Here is a 17,941-nt window from a genome sequence, read left to right as displayed (position 1 = left end):
GAGAATACTCTTCTATTAGTCTGCATTTGTTGTCACATTTACAGTGGTTCTACATAAAGATGAAATATTTCATTATGTCTTTATAGTGTTTATGAACACATTTTCATATTGAAATAGATATTATTTTATTATAAATTACTCTCATATATATTACAGGTTTGGCATATTGGTTCTTTTGAAGTTAGGTGTGTAGACAGGTTAGTTATCTGTGAGTTTAATTTCAGGCTATTAAGCAAGTATTAACTAGCCTATCTAATAAAGATGGAATATGCTAATTGACCATCACACCCTCAAAGATGGTGGTACCCACAGCCACAAGATGGTGGTGCCCAGTCCCCTCAGCCCCAGTAGGACCCTGGCAGGTCCGGGCAGTTCGTGCTCCTGCCTCTGAGTTCCCCAGTCCTCTCAGCCCCTAGCTGCTGCTCAGGGCTGGCCCAAGGTGCAGGCAAGCCTCTGATAGTGGCTCCCCAGTGGCCCAGAGCCACTAGAGACTAAGGTACCCAAAACTGGCCCATGCTTGCACTGCTGACAGTGGCAGCAGCAGAGGTATGATGGGGGCATCACCTTTCCCTGATTGCCATGTTGCCTCCCACCCTAAGGACTCTCAGACGGTGAGAGGGGGCAGGCCGGGCTGAGGAACTACCCCTCCAGTGCATGAATTTTCATGCACCAGGCCTCTAGTTTGTTATAAAAAGAGAGCATTGACCTATTAGATTAGAGAAGCACTACCCCTCTTGTCCGATTACCTCTCTGATGGAATCTACTATTTACTGTTTATTCTCTTCTGCACTCCCTACTTCCCTCCACTGGCTTTCCTGCTGTTCCATGAAAGGCATATGCCCACCTCTGGACCTCTGTCTTCAGCTGCTGTTTGCTTCCTGTGCTGGTATGCTCTTTTGATGAGGATCTACGTGGTTCATTCCCTCTCTTCAGTTCTTTGTTTAAATGCCACCTTTTCACTGAGGCTTTCCCGATAAACTGCAGCATTCCTCATGTCCCTTCTCTGCTTTGTTTCTCTTATAGGACTTTCTTCTCTCTGGACAGATTTTATATTTTATTCATTTGCTGTTGTCTATTAACCTGACCTCTACCCTTTACCTCCTCTCCTCCCATACTAATATGTAAACTTCATGAGGGCAGCTGCAAAATGTGCGTTTGTGCTGGTGAAAAAAATTATCCAGTTATCCAGCAAAATGGCATTTGTTTGCATATGCTACATAGTTGGCCCTCGGTTGCCTTCTTACCTTCCAGCCTGGTATATTATACTAGTTTCCCCATTGCTTAGTCCTCTTTATAAATGTAGCAGCATCCCTAGAGTTTAGAATAGTTCCTAGCACATAGTAGGTATTCAATAAACATTTGTTGATGAATGAGTGTGTTCCAAGAGAAGTGTTTTTATGTGATTTTATCTGAAAGTTTTAAGATTTAAATGTTTTTACCTTTTTTTTTACAATTTTAATTAAAATATATATATATATATATATATATATATATATATATATATATATATATATTTCAGAGAGGAAGGGAGAGGGAGAGAGAGACAGAAACATCAATGATGAGAGAGAATCATTGATCAGTTGCCTCTTGCACACCCCCACTGGGAATTGAGCTCTCAACCCCAGGCACATGCCCTGACTGGGAATTGAACCATCATCTGTTGGTTCACAGGTTGACGCTCAATCACTGAGCCATGCCAGCCAGGCAAGAGCAATTCTTTAAGCATCTTCTTCCCTCAATTATGCTAGATTCTGATACCTTACACATTGCCAGGTTGTCAGGTGCTGACATCTTGTTCAGGAAATCAAGCACTCCTGCTTGCTGCTGAAACAGTTACCACCGCAGTTAGTTGTCCTGGGTGGTAACCAGCTTCCAAGACAGCACCCAGGGATCCTGACCTCCTGATGTTCACACCATTAGGTAGCCTCTTCCAGCATTATACCAGGTTTGGTCTATGTGACAAACAGAATCCCGGGAAAGTGACAGTTTGTGACTACTGAGACCAGGTCAAAAAAGACATTGCCACCTCTGACTTGCTCTCTTGAATGTCTCACTCTGGGTGAAGCCAGCCGCCGTGCGGCTAGGAGACTCGGACAGCTCTAGGGGAGGGCCACATGGCAAGGAGCTGAGGCCTCCCGCCAACAGGCAGCACCAGCTCTCCAGCCCCGAGAGGGAGCCATCTTAGAAGTGGATTCGCCCCAGGCAAGTTTTCCGATGTCTGCAGCCATGGCTGATATTTTTTCTATAACCTTTCGAGAGACCTTGAACCAGAATTACCTAGGCTAAGCTGTTCCTGGATTCCTTACCCACAGAAACTATGTGAGATAATAAATGCTTGCTGCTGGGTTAAAACCGTTTTGGAATGGCAGTATGTCACAGAGCAATACACAACTAATACAGAATGGCTCGTTCAAGTCCAAACATTGTCTTTTGCTTACATGACACCCCTGGAACGTAGGGATTCTTCTGCTGTCTCATGAGGTACTGGAGTATGGAAATTATTGTGCGGTTGTCTATGCCCTTTATCCCTCAACACACCACGTGTTTCTTCGCTAGGATTGTACCTTCCTAGTCTCTTGGCTCAGGAAGCAAAGCCCAAGTTCCCTCCTTTCCTAGAAGCAAAGACCTGTTTGTAGACCTGCCGTTCTTCATCCCCAACCTTAATCTTGTTTTTTGTTTCTGTCTTGGGGAAAAACTTCTCTATTTTTATGGCCATAATATATTTTAATATATATATATATATATATATATATATATATATATACACACACACACACACATATATATATTTTTTTAGAGAGGAAGGGAGATGGAAAGATAGAAACATCAATAATGAGAGAGAACCACTGATTGGCTGCCTCCCGAACTCCCTCTACTGGGAATTGAGCCTGTAACCCCGGCATGTGCCCTTGGCCGGAACTGAGCCTGGGACCCTTCAGTCCACAGGCGGACGCTCTATCCATTGAGCCAAACCAACTAGGGCATGACCATAATATTTTGCACTTTAACCTTCTCACCCTCTCCAGGACTTTTAGAAATAAAAGTTAGAAACAAGCTTACCTTTTTTCTTTCGTGTTATAATCCCTTCCCTGAGACAGTGAACAGATGGCTCTCTCCTTGAATTCTAAGTGGTGGGTAAGGAAAGAGGAAAATGGAGGGAAGAAAAATTAAGGTAATTATCTCAAAATACTAACCTACCACAATTATCAATATATGTTGGGTATTTACTCTGCACTAGACACTCTAATGAATGCTTTAAATATTTATCTCACTAACACCTTACAATAGCCAATGAAGTAAGTACTATTATGCTAATTTTACAAACAAGGAGGTCATGCTTAGAGAGTGATTAGTAAGTAACTTGCCTGAGGTCTAAAAACTTGTAGGTGGCAAAGCTGGGATTGTACCGGGTATGTGTTTTATTGGGAAGCCCAGGCTTTTGACCATCACCATGTGGTTAGGGAGGGGAGAGAATGGGTCTTATTTGGCTCCATTTGTTCACATAAATGAGCATGCCAATCATAGCTAAGATTTATCTGTTCATTAAGGCATTGCTGGCAGTAGCTTCTACTGGCAATACTTTTCAGGCAGTCATACCTACTCTGTGCACCTGAAAATCAGACATTTTATTTAGTTTTTAGGTCATCCAGCCAGCCAGCCAGCAAATGTTTCCCAAGTGCCTGTGCTGTAGGCACTGTGTGTGATGCTGGAGATACCAAGCTAAGTTAGATACTCACCATGAGCTAAATGTGTGTTTGGAAGGTACAGGCATATAAACTAATAATTACAGGAGTGAGATAAGCTCTGCATCTAAATAGTGTATGAACTATATGTTCTGGAATGCAGAGGAGAAGTACGACAGGGAAACATGCCCAGAGGTAGCATTTCAGCCTTCAAGGTGAGTAGAAATTCACCAGTAGGGCATCCTGGACAGAGGAAAGGACATGGGCAAAGGTGTTTGGCAGTTTTGGAGAGCTCCAGGTAATTGAGAATAACTGAAGAGCAGGATGGATGCTTTGTAGGGATCAGATAATGAAGAGGTTTGTTATACCCTGTTGGCTAATAAAAAGGATTAGAACTCTCACCCCATGGGTGGAACTTTCCCGCAGATAGGCCTTGTTTGTCAGAGTTTTCAAAATTAGAATGCCTACAATGTTCTGTCTCCTCAGGCCACCTCTCCATATTGTATTTTGCCGCACTAATAACATACTTAGGACTCCTATCTACCCCTCTAGACACTTGAGTTTACTTCTGCCACAGCAATGGGAAGTCACTAAAGAATATTTTAAAGCAAGATAGTATTTGCCCTTTCAGAAAAGGCCACGCTGGCTTACCTTGGAGAATGAATGGTGAGTCCACAAACTTAAGGTCAAGATTAGGAGACTTCTTGGATGAGGAGGCTGAGGGAGGGGGAAGAGTCACGATTCCCAGGTTCTACTGGATGAATGGTGGTGCCATTCACCCAAAATAAAATTAAAAAAGGAAGGTTTTACTCTGTATGTTATATAAAGTAAAATTCCTTGGGAAGGATTGTGGAGTGCTTGCTAGAGTCCACTTAATAGCTCTCAGGAGTACATAGATGAAGTTCACCTTGAGACTTTTCAAAAGTGACCTAAATGTGCCAATAAACACTGTGATATATTTATGTCACAAATCAAGATACCTTCAGGACATGTTGGGAAGAGTAAGAATTTTTCTTATACTGCTGGTATAAGAAAAATGAGACATAATGTTTAAACTGGGCACTGTTCTGGAAAATCTTCTGCATATGGTCACTTTAATAAAAAGTCTTTCTGAATGAAAATACTATGTACATAGTATTAAAATAAGATATACATGTTTTAAAAACAAAAATTTAAAAAGAATGTACATGTTTAAATGAACACGTCTTAGTTACAGCTTATAGGTATTCTCATCTTGAAAAATAATTTAAAACTGCTTACCATACTTTTCACCAGAGTTATTATTGGGAAGCCCCATCAATAATTTATTTATTTATGTTTGTTAATCCTCATCCCAGGATATTTTTCTACTGATTTTTAGAGAGAGTGCAAGGGATGGGGAGAGACAGAAAAACGTCCATGTGAAAGAGACACATTGATTGGTTGCATCCTACACAAGCCTGGACCAGGGTCAGGGATCAAGCCTGCAGCCTAGGTACGTGCCCTTCGCCGGAATAGAACCTGGGACCCTTCAGTCTGCAGGCTGATGCTCTATCCACTGAACTAAACTGGCTAGGGGGGGGGGGGGAGAGAGAGAGAGAGAGAGAGAGAGAGAGAGAGAGAGAGAGAGAGAGAGAGAGAGAGAGAGAGAAGGAAGGGAGAAAGAAAGAAAGAAAGAAAGAAAGAAAGAAAGAAAGAAAGAAAGAAAGAAAGAAAGAAAGAAAGAAAGAAAGAAAGAAAGAAAGATATGATTTCATCTCCCATCACTGGGCATGGAACCCATGATCAGGAATTCAACCACAATCGCCTGGTTCATAGGTCTACGCTCATCCACTGAGCCACACTGGCTGGGCAAATATATCTTAATTGTTGAAAGTATTATAGATGTCCCCCTTTTCCTCCCCATTGACCCTCTCCAGCCCATAGGAGAAAACAGCAATTACAATGAACATTTTTAAATTTCCATATGCAAAAGTTGGACCTGACAAATAAAAATTAAACCCTCCTTAGGAAAAATAAATTTCAATTTAGCACATTGCTCTTCAGAGAAAACAATATGTACATTTTAAAATATTTTTATTGATTTCAGAGAGGAAGGAGAGGGAGAGAGATAGAAATATCAATGATGAGAGAGAATCATTGATAAGGCTGCCTCCTGCACACCCCACACTGGGGATGAGCCCACAACCGGGACACATGTTCTGACTAGGAATTGAAGTGCAACCTCCTGGTTCATAGGGCGATGCTCAACCACTGAGCCACGCTGGCCAGGCACTGTATACATTTAAAAAATCATTTAAAATATTTTAGATTTGTTTTCTTTGAGGATTTAAGAAAGTATTCCTCATAAAACTCTATGAGTTCTGGAAACAAGTTTAAAGCTTATTTTTTGATATTTAGTATTTCAAAAGATAAAAGGGGATCTTAACTTTTCCCTTTTTATTAGAAATGTGAAATTCTTTACATGTAATAATAAAAATATGCTGTATTCTCAAACAATATAAAAGTGGTACTGTTATTTGGATTTGCACATCATTTCTATATTCTGAACTATGTGTGTATATATTCATTTTAGGCTATAATTTTGGATTCTTTTAAAAAAATAAAAACAGTAAATTTTCCCTATAAACTAGCAAACAACAGTTGCTCATTTACGTCTTAAGTTTTCCAGTTGAGAATGTGGCCATGTGTGTCACGAGGTGGATGAGATCATTCCTCTGTTGAGGAAGCCGAAGTGCTTTTCTAAGTCCATGGGTGGTCTGGCCGGATTTCCGAGTTGAGTTAGAACAATCTTCTATGTCATGGGATGCCTTGCCCAGGTTGTGCAATGTAAAACCAAGCAAACCTGTTACTCAACTACTTCAATTCTATTCCTTCTGTATCCCAATTAGATTATTTCAATACAAACATGATCCAATAGACTATTTACCAGGTGATGAGGATTGTAAAAATTTCTGTGGACTTACTGAATTTAAAAAAAAAACAACACAAAAAACTAGTTTGAAAATATGCTGTGAGCCAGGTGGGACTTGGAAGGCACTCAGAAAGCAGGCTTTATTATTTAAAGAAAATCCAGGTTCAACCCAGAAAAGGTGATATCAGAGTCAATAGTTTTTTACAGGGGTTCTCCTTCTCTCTTTTCTACCCACTTGGGATACCCACAAGCTCCCTTTATTTCTCATCCAGGGACTATGCCACAGGTGTGGTAGGTGTGGCCACTGGAAGCTTTTGCTTCCCACCAAGGCCCAAGAACAGGTCATTGGAGTGGGACTGGATGGGGCTGTGCTCGCTCTGGGTAGAAGGCAGGAGAGAAAGCAGGAGGCGTACTATATGTGAGTCATCCTAACAAGAGAGCTTTTTAAGTTCTTATTTCAGCCGTTCCATATTTCTTTAGTTTTTCCACAATGGCCTTAAAAGTCGGTCATCTATTTCCTTTAAAGTAGATGATTCATTTTTTTTATTGCTTTGTGTTCTGCCATCCAAATTTACTTGGATAAAAATGTGGGTCAATTGACTTTGAACTCAATTTCAACAGGTACTTAATTTGTTACCTTCTCAAGTATTACTTCCTCAAAGAAAAATAAAACAAGTATGATCCTGAAAAGGGGATTTGTGGAAATTTTATTTAAGAAAAAAGAAATTGCTAACATTTCTTTGGGCAGGTCTGTACTATAACTTTTCACTGTCAGCATCTGAAATTTCCAGGCTTTCTTTAGAAAAACTGCTCTTGCATAAGATTTTTCTTCTTTGTTTTATTCTATAACTAGAGGCCCAAAGTATGACAGTCATGTAAGAGTAGGCCTTCCTTCCCCTGGCTGCCAGCACAGGCTTCCCTCTGGTACCTGGGACCTGGGCTTCCCTTACAGCCTCAGCTTCGTCTGGAAGGACATCTGGTCTAATTAGCATATTAAGCTTTTATTAGTATAGATTATTATAGATGTTTCAAGCCCATAACTACTTTGCTGCATTCTGAGGACATTTCAGGGTCTAAATCCTGTAGAGATATACAGATTATTAATTGTATTATTCACTGTATATACTAAACAAATGATTTTAAAAAGATACATTTTATTGATTTTTTACAGAGAGAAAGAGAGAGGGATAGAGTGTTAGAAACATTGATGAGAGAGAATCATCGACCAGCTGCCTCTTGCACACCCCCTACTGGGGATGTGCCCTTGACCGCAATAGAACCTGGGACCTTTCAGTCCATAGGCAGACGCTCTATCCGCTGAACCAAACCAGCTTCAGCTAAACAAATGATTTTTGAGTGCCTACTATGTGGCAGTCACTGTCTGGGTGCCAGAGATATGAAAATGAAGCTCAAAATCTAATTGGCGGAATACTACACTACATATTTGAATAATTATGAAATAGTCGATGAAATATTAAAAGAGAGCTACAAAATACAACTAGGACTAGACAATGGAATAACTAATTGTGCCAAAGAGAGTCAAGGAATGTGATAATATTTGATGACGATATTAAAGAATGACTAGAGATTCGCCCAGTGGGTCTATCCAGTGGGAGGAGGCATTCAATTACAGGGAACATTGTTTGCAAAAGCAGGGAGGCCTGAAATGCAAGATAAATCCTGAAAGTGGCCTGGAATCACTGGAATTTAGGATACAAAGATTAAGCATAAGTTCCTTTCACCAGTTGGCTGGCTCTCCCAGCTGCCTCTCACATTCTCTTAGTTTCACTCCTGCTTCAGCTCCTAATACAGCAGAGCTCTTTTCTCCCCCAGCACCTCTGGACATTGAGTAGGTAATTTCTCAGCTACTTTATGAGCATGAAACTCCTTTCATGAAAGGGACACACCTTGTGCCTCATATTACTTTCTTTAACAAAACCAGTCACTCCCAGTCTGATTACTCCCTCTATTTACTGGGGTTTATTTTCCCAAAGACTTGATTGTTTTCAAGTCAAGGCCATCTCAGAAGACTGAAGATTTACCATCGATTGAGATAATGAAAGAATATATAGCAAATTCTGAAAATAGCCCTGAGAAGTATTCTAAAAATATTTTGAGAAATTCTAGCATCAATTATAGCCTCTAAAGAAGGTTCTTTGACAAAAAAAACAAAACACTCGACTGGCTGTGCAAATTCTAGCATGTTTTAAAATAGTCACACATTATTAATTTTTAGGTGTGATAATGATATTGTGGTTATTTTTTTAAAGAGATATTTTGGAGAGACATAATTAAAATAATAAGGTGAAAGAGTGTGGGATTTGCTTTAAAATAATCCAGTGATGGGAGGAAAGGTTAAGTGTGGGGAGTAGATGAAATAATATTAATGGATAGACATCTGAAGCTCATGGCACCACTCTATTTTTGCATGTTTAAAACATTCAGTAATAAAAAGTCACCTTACCTTATAGTCACATTTCATCTTGTCCTTGTAGGTGAAAAAGAAATAATCGTGGTTTTTTTTTTACAAATATAAAGGCACATGGAGTACTTTAATAGCATCAACTCATTAGCCCCTCCAGAGGTTGAGATCATTTGAGTTCTTTATAAGGACTCTAATACCTTTTGCTGTAAAGGATTTTATATTTATATGTAAATAAATAACCTTTTAGTATTTCTAAAGATAAATAAGTAGGCAATTAAACATGCAAATCTAACCATACTAAAAATTCTACCTTTTATCCCAAAGAGTGCACCATTTCTAATTTTAGCTTGTCATTGTCTTTTATTTTACAGCACAACTGCACTATAAACACTAATGAATAAAAATTACCTAGTGTAATTGTCATTTTCCTCCTATTATAATGTATCAAGTTATATTGATTTATTTGTCTTTCTTACAGTGCCTTCCTCCACCTATTTAAAAATTTTGTTAAAGACCTCCAGGCATTTTTGGACAATAGAAATCGTGTTAAAATCAGGTCTCTCCTTAGTTCAAGTTGTTTAGCCTGTAGAGTAGCTAATAACACGAGATGTTTTCAGCTTCTCTTAAGCATGTAAAATGCTTTGTTCCAGGAATGGTAAGGTGACTCAGTGGATCCTCTTCTAGCCTGGGTGAGCACAGACTCCAGAGCACAGGGTGAGCTCACCTGTTGGAGATAAACAATGGCCACAGGCAAGTTTGTGCTCTTCTTGTTTGTAGTCATCCTCCTTGCTCTAAATCCAGCTTAACCAACACACCTTTAATTCTTAACTTTTTCATTTTAAAGATCACTTCTACCAATTTCAATTTATACATTCTCCAGGACACTTTCCCTTTAGGTGAGTATTCCCAAAGTGTAACCTGAGGGCCACTTCTGTCCAGCTGCTTGGAGTGCTGTCCCCTGCCACAGCATTCTGGATCAGAATCTCTGGAGGTGAGGCCTGGGCACGGGGCTTCAGTGCACATTTACAACTGGCAGCAAAGCTTAGGAGGAAGTTTTCATTTGGCTATGGAATGGCAGGACCAAGAACAGTAAACCAGTGCTTCTCTTCTGCCTACTCTCTTCTTTAAAAGTGTATTTCCTCAAGAACTGGACTCAGCCTGGGCAGTATAGCTCAGTGGTGAGCATCGACCTATGAATGAGGAGGTTGTGGTTGGATTCCCAGTCAGGGCATATGCCCGGGTTGCAAGCTCGATCCCCAGTGGGGAACATGCAGGAGGCAGCCCATCATTCTCTCTCATCATTGATGTTGCTATCTCTCTCCCCTCCTCCTCCCTTCCTCTCTGGAATCGATTAAAAAAAAAATTTTTTTTAAAAAGAAATAGTCTCATATACAGAAAACAGACGGATGGTTATCAGAGGGGAGAAGGCTTGGGGGACTGGGTGAAAAAGGTGAAGGGATTAAGAAGTACAAATTGGTAGTTACAAAATAGTTATGGGATGTAAAGTACAGTATAGAGAATATAATCAATAATATTGTAATAACTATGTATGGTGCCAGGTGGGTACTAGAAACATTATGGAGAACACTTTGCAAATTACTCGATTATCTAACTACACTTGGTGGTAATACAAAATAATATTGAATGTAGACTCATTGAAAAATAAAAATTTAAAAATAAAATAAATATTGGTTTTAATGGTTCTCATTCTTTTAAAATTTGAAAAACTTGTGAGGATTTTATGTCAATGAGGAGATACTACTTAGGCAAATTGTGCTGTTTTAGGGCAGCACACACACACGATGGTATAGGAAGACTTTTCAAGAGCTATGAAGGCCCAGGAGAGTTTTAAAGGATCAGGATTCTGGACATTCAATTTCCCTTTGCACGCCTTAAAACTATTCTGCAAAAATAATGTCTGGAGAGCGGCCAACAGGGCAAAAGAGGAGGCTCCTCCTGAGCTCCCCTTCTCCCGTGGACGCCCTGGTAGTACAGCTACACGTGGAGCAATCCCCTCTGAAAGAGATCCGGAAGCTAGCCAAGCAACTCATCCCACACATCAGACAAATAAGAAAAGACCCACATCAAAACAGGTAAGAAAAGCTGAGACACACTGTCTCCATAAACCTCTCTCCCCAGCGCTGCACCATACAGCAAGGAGGGAACCTTCTCCCTGAGGAGCGAAGGGTTTGGACTCCATACTTAGTGCCCCAACTTTGAAGACTCCGACTCAAAACCCCTAGCTCTCAAAGTCAATGGGCCTTGCTTCCAAGAGGCCCACAAGGTCATAGCAAACAAACATAATATTGTCAATAAATGGTGATGGGAAAATTGGACAGTCACATGCAAAAGAATGAAACTGGATCCCTGTCTTATGCTTACACAAAAACAACTCAAAGTAGATTAAAGACTTGAATATTAGGTCTGAAGCTGTAAAACTCATAGAAGAAAAGAAGGGAGGGAGGAGTAAGTTCTTTGATATTGATTTTGACAGTGACATTTTGGATTTTACACCAAAATCAAAGGCAATAAAAGAAAAAGTAAACAAGTGGGACTACATTAAACTAAAATGCTTCTGCACTGCAAAGGAAACCATCAACAAAAAGAAAAGACAACCTTTGGAATGGGAGGAGATATTTGTTAACCACATAACCAGTAAAATTTTATGCAAAATATGCAAGGAACACTAGCAAAAAGAGAAATAACCCAATTTAAAAATAGGCAAAGGATCTGAATAGACATTTTCCCAAGGATATACAGATGGCCAAACAGGTACATAAAAAGGTGCTCAGCATCACTAATCTGCACAAATATAAGTCAAATCAAAACCACAATGAGGTATTATCTTACACATGTTAGAATGGCTGTGCTCTAAGAGACAAGGAATGTGTATTGATAAGGATGTGGAGAAAAAGGAACTATTGGTGGGAATGTAAATTAGTGCAGCCATTATACAAAACAGTAAGGAGGTTCGTCAAAAAATGAAAAATAGCACTACCTCATGAACTAGCAATCCCACTTCCAGGTATATATCTAAAGGAAATGAAATCACTATATTGAAGAGTATCTGTACTCCCATATTAATTGCAGCTTTAATCACAATAGACAAAGGGTGGAACAAATGTCCATCACCAGGTAAATGGATCAAAAAATGTGACACACACACACACTCACACACACACTGGATTATTATTCAGCCTTAAAAAAAAAAAGGAAATCTTGTCATTTACAACACCATGGATGAACCTGCAGGGCATCATGCTAAGCGAAATAAGTCAGACAGATAAAGACAAATACTGCATGGTATCACTTACCTGGGAATTCTAAAAAAAAAAAAAGCCAAACTCATAGAAACAGAGAGTAGAAAGTGGTTTCTAATATCTGGGGGTTGGGGGAAAATAGAGGTTGATAAAAGGATACAAACTTTCAGTTATAGAATGAATAAGGTCTAAGGCTCTAATGTATAACATGGTGACTATAGTTGACAACTCTGTAGTGCATGATTGAAATTTGCTAGGAGAGTAAAACTTACATGTTCTGTCTTTCTCCACCAAAACAATAAATATGTGAGGTGATGAATGTATTCATTAATTTAAAGGGACAAATTCTTTCACAATGAATACTTGTATCAAGTTGTGTTAAACACTTTATTTTATGATTTTGTCAATTATATATTAATAAAGCTAAAAAATAATTTAAAAAACCTGATCTGTCTGAGGATAAAAAATTTCCACCTCCTCTTTCACACATCTCTTCCCCATTATGTCAGATTTTAAAGAAGAATGGCCCCTTCTTACCCTAATCTTTCTATAGTGTATTACCTTTTGGTAGAAAAACCTCTGTAATCCACAGAGATAATTAGAAACACAGCATAGGTATTGGTATAGTGTTGAGGAAGGAGTCACATTAATGAAAGAGTAACAATTCCATTTGCAATTAGATGGTTTTCTATTTCACTTTCAAAGATCTACAACCAAGTTCTCAACTGATAGAATATTAAAAGCAAATTTTGGTGCTAGGTTTCCCCGTGATTTTTGCCATGTGATTCTGAGAGTGCAAAGAACTGCAGGCATTGCTGTAACAAAACTCCTATTTCTACCTACTTATTTACAAGAACAAATTTTGCTCAACATTTACATTTATAATAAAGCACAAAAAGGGGAATAAAACTGAGGTTAAACACTATCTCAATTTAGCCATAAATAATAAGTAATTATGCTAAATTGATACCTGACCTAATTTTAGCAAAAATTACATACTTGACCTAATTTTAGCCAAACCAGCCAGTCCCTATCCAACTCATTAAGAGATACATTAAAACAAAATTAGATTTTTCTTATTAAATACATTTCCTTATAAAAATGTATTCATGCTATTTTTATCAATAGTATGCTTATAGCAATTGAAATGATAACTTAATCCAGAATAATTAGTCCAGAATAATTATAATTATTTGGGTGACCAGCTATATGGTCACCCAAAAATTTTTAATGTAATTTCAATAGATATTCTTTTTGTTATGATAATTAAGGTAATTAACAAAAGACTTTCAAGAATAAAAATATGTCCTATTAGGGTGGAATTCTTTGGTAAAGCAAAATAAAAATATGAGGTTAAAGAGAGAAAAAGGGAAAGATTCAAAATCTCTGATTATTAAAAACAGCTTGTTCAGCCCTAGCTATTGGGTCGGCAAGTAAGTAATTGCGGGTTTCACACATATATGTCTTCAGTTGAATTTTTAGGTTTGCAGACATAGTACAAATGTAAAACACATTTTGTTATTTGATAGTTGGCTATTCAGCTGTTAATCAGTAAAAAAAGTTTTTTGATCTGTTTTGAAGTTTTCGTTTGGCGTTCGTTGAAAAATGGAAAATCAAAAGGAACATTTTCGTCATATTTTGCTTTTTTATTTCCGCAAAGGGAAAAACGCATCACAAGCTCATAAAAAGTTATGTGCTGTTTATGGTGACGAAGCCTTAAAAGAAAGGCAGTGTCAAAATTGGTTTGCCAAATTTCGTTCTGGTGATTTTTCACTCAAAGATGAAAAACGCTCTGGTTGTCCAGTTGAAGTTGATGACGCCCTAATCAAAGCAATAATCAATTCGGACTGTCACAGTACAACACGTGAGATTGCAGAGAAGCTTCATGTATCACATACATGCATTGAAAATCACTTAAAACAACTTGGCTATGTTCAAAAACTCGATACATGGGTTCCTCACGAACTGAAAGAATCACAGTTAACGCAACGCATTAGCAGCTGCGATTTGCTAAAGAAACGTAATGAAAATGATCCATTTTTAAAACGACTGATAACTGGCGATGAAAAATGGGTTGTTTACAACAATATCAAGTGGAAAAGATCGTGGAGCAGGCCAGGTGAACCAACTCAAACAACATCAAAAGCTGATATTCATCAAAAGAAGGTTTTGTTATCAGTTTGGTGGGATTACAAAGGAATTGTCTACTTTGAACTCTTACCACCCAACCGAACGATCAATTCTGATGTCTACATTGAACAACTAACGAAATTAAACAATGCAGTTGAAGAAAAGCGGCCCGAATTGACAAATCGAAAAGGTGTTGTATTCCAACATGACAATGCAAGGCCACACACATCTTTGGTCACTCGGCAAAAATTAATGGAGCTTGGTTGGGATGTTTTGCCACATCCACCATATAGTCCTGACCTTGCACCATCAGATTACTTTTTGTTTCGATCTTTACAAAACTCCTTGAATGGTAAAAATTTCAATAATGATGATGATGTCAAATCGTACCTGATTCAGTTTTTTGCTAATAAAAACCAGAAGTTTTTTGAACGTGGGATTATGATGCTGCCTGAAAGATGGCAAAAGGTCATTGATCAAAATGGGCAATACATTACAGAATAAAGTTATTTAGTTCCATGAAAAAATTGTCTTTGATTTTCTTTAAAAAATCCGCAATTACTTATTTGCAATTACTAGTTTGGCTCAATGGATAAAACATCAGCCTGTGAACTGAAGTGTCCCTGGTACAATTCCAGGCAAGAGCACATACCTGGTTTCGGGCTCAGTCCCCACTTGAAGGCATGAGGCAGCTGATCAATGATTCTCTCTCTTCATTAATGTTTCTATCCCTTCCACTCTGAAATCAATAAAACAATATTTTATTTATTTATTTATTTGAGCACAAATGTTTTCATTCTCTAAAATAAAAATTTTTAAAAAGAGTTATCTGTAGTTCAAAGCTCATTTCTATGAGGTGTCACATCCATCACCCTTTTATGAGACATAAAATTAAGAAAGGGTACCTCCAGAAGCTACCTAAACATTTCAGCTAACTGTTAAGTTAAAGTTAAGGTTGTTTTCACACAGAAATCCAAAGAGGACAGTGAAAATGAAACAAGTTCCACATGGTCATTCAAATCTTGCTAAAGGAACTAGAGTGGAAGCCCAAGCTGGTTGAGCAAGTGGGAGAAGGAAAGAAAACATGGTTCAAACAGATCCCAAGAGGAAACCCAGTACTAATGCTGGCTTTGGCTTTATGTAGGTAACCCCTATTTTTTGTCCCAGGTGACTCTATTAAGTCCTGCTGTTGCAAAGCCAGTCCAAATCCTGTCAAGGTAAAAAGAAGTCCCTCAATGACTGGTTGGGTGTAGGCAGTAACCCATGTCCTCCCACATCAATTCTGGCAAGAAACTTCCAACGTGCCTTTGTGGTGCTGTTGAGAGGATGCCTTAGGCCAGGCACGTCCCAGTGATGTTCTGCTGGCTGAGATACAAGGAGGAGAGTAGGCCTTATTACCATTTAACTTCTTGGCCTTGAAGAAGTAGAAGACGTGCCAAGAGGCTGGCCCAATGAGACAGAACATGGAAAAGATGCTGACGTATAAGACCCAAGTGTTTGTTGGTTCGTTGGAACCTCCATCTCCTCCTCTCGCTTCTTCGTGTAGGCAAAATCATCCACGATAGATTCTGGCAGGTCTTCTAGGCATCCTAGCTCTACCTCTAGAGGTTTGAGCTTCTCTGCGTTGGCCATCTCTTCTTTTTTTTCGCCTCCACTCCATGTTCATGCCTAGGGTCACGAGTTGGTCAGGTAACAGCCCTGCTCCCTTGCTCTCAAAACATACTTCAAGCATGTCATAATCTTCAGCGGTAAAGACAAAATTTCCCTTGGTTGCATCCTCCTTGGAGTACAGAATACGGCCAGCAGAATCTGTGATCCTGAGGTGGGTGCGCAGGCCGCCAGCGCCCCCAGATTGGTCACCAGCAGGTCCTTTTGGATCTCCTCGTGGGAGCTGATGGGCAAGTGGAAGGAGATGGCGAGAACCAAACTGGGGCCGAGCAGGAGAGGTAAAAGCAGCAATGCTGACTGTTAAAGGCCACGCTGGGCTTTAGGCATGGTGCCGGAGGCTGTTCAATAAAAGTACATTTTAAAGAATAAAATAAAAATATATGAACAACAGCTTGTTCATATATTTAGAAAAAAAAACCTAGATGACATGATATTTACATTCAGTATGACATATTTTTTAAAGTGCTGTGATATTTTTCAATGACAATATTTATAATACACTGGGAGTTAACATCCTTTGCAACCATTTTAACTTGGGATGAAAAGCTTTACATGTCAGCTTAACAATGTGCACAAGGATACAGAGTCTTACAAAATTCTTTTGAAAGTATTCGCAAGTAATAAGTTTGAAGACCACTATTTTAGGAAACCTGGTCAGAGATCAGTGTGTAGAAGGGACTAGAACGGAAAAGAACGAGGAGAATTTGGGCAGGGCAACAGTTAGGAGACAATTGATTTTTTCCAGAAATAAGGGATTTGGGCTATATTAAGTTCACAGTCATGGAACTGAATGGAAACAGACTGGAAAACAAATGCTACTAAGAAATGAGAATTGTTAGTGTCAGTCCCTGCTTCATTTCAAATTAAGTTTTGAATACTGACAAAACAGGATTTCCCTCTCCTGATTTGGTCCCTTCCTTCCTCCCTCCCTCCCTCTCTCCTTTCTTTCCTTTCTCCCTTCTTCCCTCCCTTCCTCCCTCCCTTCCTTCCTTTCTTCCTCTATTATTCATCAGTTTGCTAAATGCTTGGACTTCTGAAACAGTTATCAATCAGATCTCTGGCCTCTAATAGCTTCCTGTCTAGTAGAGGAGTTTACAGCTGAGTATGATGTTGAGAGAGATACCATCATATGTGGCCCACATTATTCCACCTCCCTCCCCTTGTAACATGCTAGAGGACAGAGAGCTGAAGCTTCCATCCCAAGACTTCCTCAGATTCCACATGTGGCCCAGTCTCTCTGGCAAGGCATACATATGAATGTCGTATTTTGGGAAGACAGAGGTGGCACTTCTGCTGTTTCCACTAACGAGCAGAGATGAGGAGGCTCTGGTTTTTCTGTGGCAATGTAGCAGAGGCCCCACTTGTTCTGGTTGGTTCTCTCTTTGGTGAACTGGAGTCTCTGCTGCCCTGTCCTGATGAAGGCTGTTCATGAATATATCTAAATGGTGGCTTCAGAGTATTGAACCCTTACACACTGTTTATGTACTCTGTTTTTGTTGTTGTTGTTGTTGTTGTTGTTTTTGCCTCTACTGCTATGTCCCATCCACTTGCCTTGCACTCCATTTCTGCCTCTTGTTCCCTATGGTCAGGCTGCCTTCTCAGTGTGTCTTTTCTCAATTGGGTCATTTCCTTTAGAGTAGTCTGTTTAATTGGCCTAAGAAGTTCCCTGAGAGCTAATTTAAAATGCAGACACCCCCCCGCCTCCACTGTGCCCTTTCCCCCAATTCAGTAGTCTGAGATGTAGCTGGAAGTCTGCATTTTTAACAAATGCAACAGGTCATTCTGATCCATTGGCCTTGAACTGGACCTTGACAACTCTCCAATGTCAGTGGTTAGGACTGACTCCTCCAATGTCAGTGATAGGCCTTTGCTCCTTCATTCT

At 39.3% G+C, this 17,941-nt stretch overlaps 1 pseudogene across 1 annotated transcript; it reads right to left on the bottom strand.

Annotated features, from left to right (window-relative positions):
• Positions 1 to 15,667: 15,667 nt before the first annotated feature.
• On the bottom strand, positions 15,668 to 17,622 carry LOC311629335 (transmembrane emp24 domain-containing protein 10-like; annotated as a pseudogene). The gene is made up of 2 exons: positions 17,611 to 17,622; positions 15,668 to 16,356 (listed from the first exon to the last, which is right to left on the bottom strand). The product of its transcript is annotated as a transmembrane emp24 domain-containing protein 10-like (transcript).
• Positions 17,623 to 17,941: the final 319 nt, after the last annotated feature.

This window comes from Pipistrellus hanaki (genome assembly GCF_964339955.1).
Source record: "Pipistrellus hanaki genome assembly, chromosome: 10".
NCBI classification, from domain to species: Eukaryota; Metazoa; Chordata; class Mammalia; order Chiroptera; family Vespertilionidae; genus Pipistrellus; species Pipistrellus hanaki.
The sequence above is the reverse complement of the archived record's forward strand: the minus strand, read 5'-3'. Positions and strand labels throughout refer to the sequence as shown.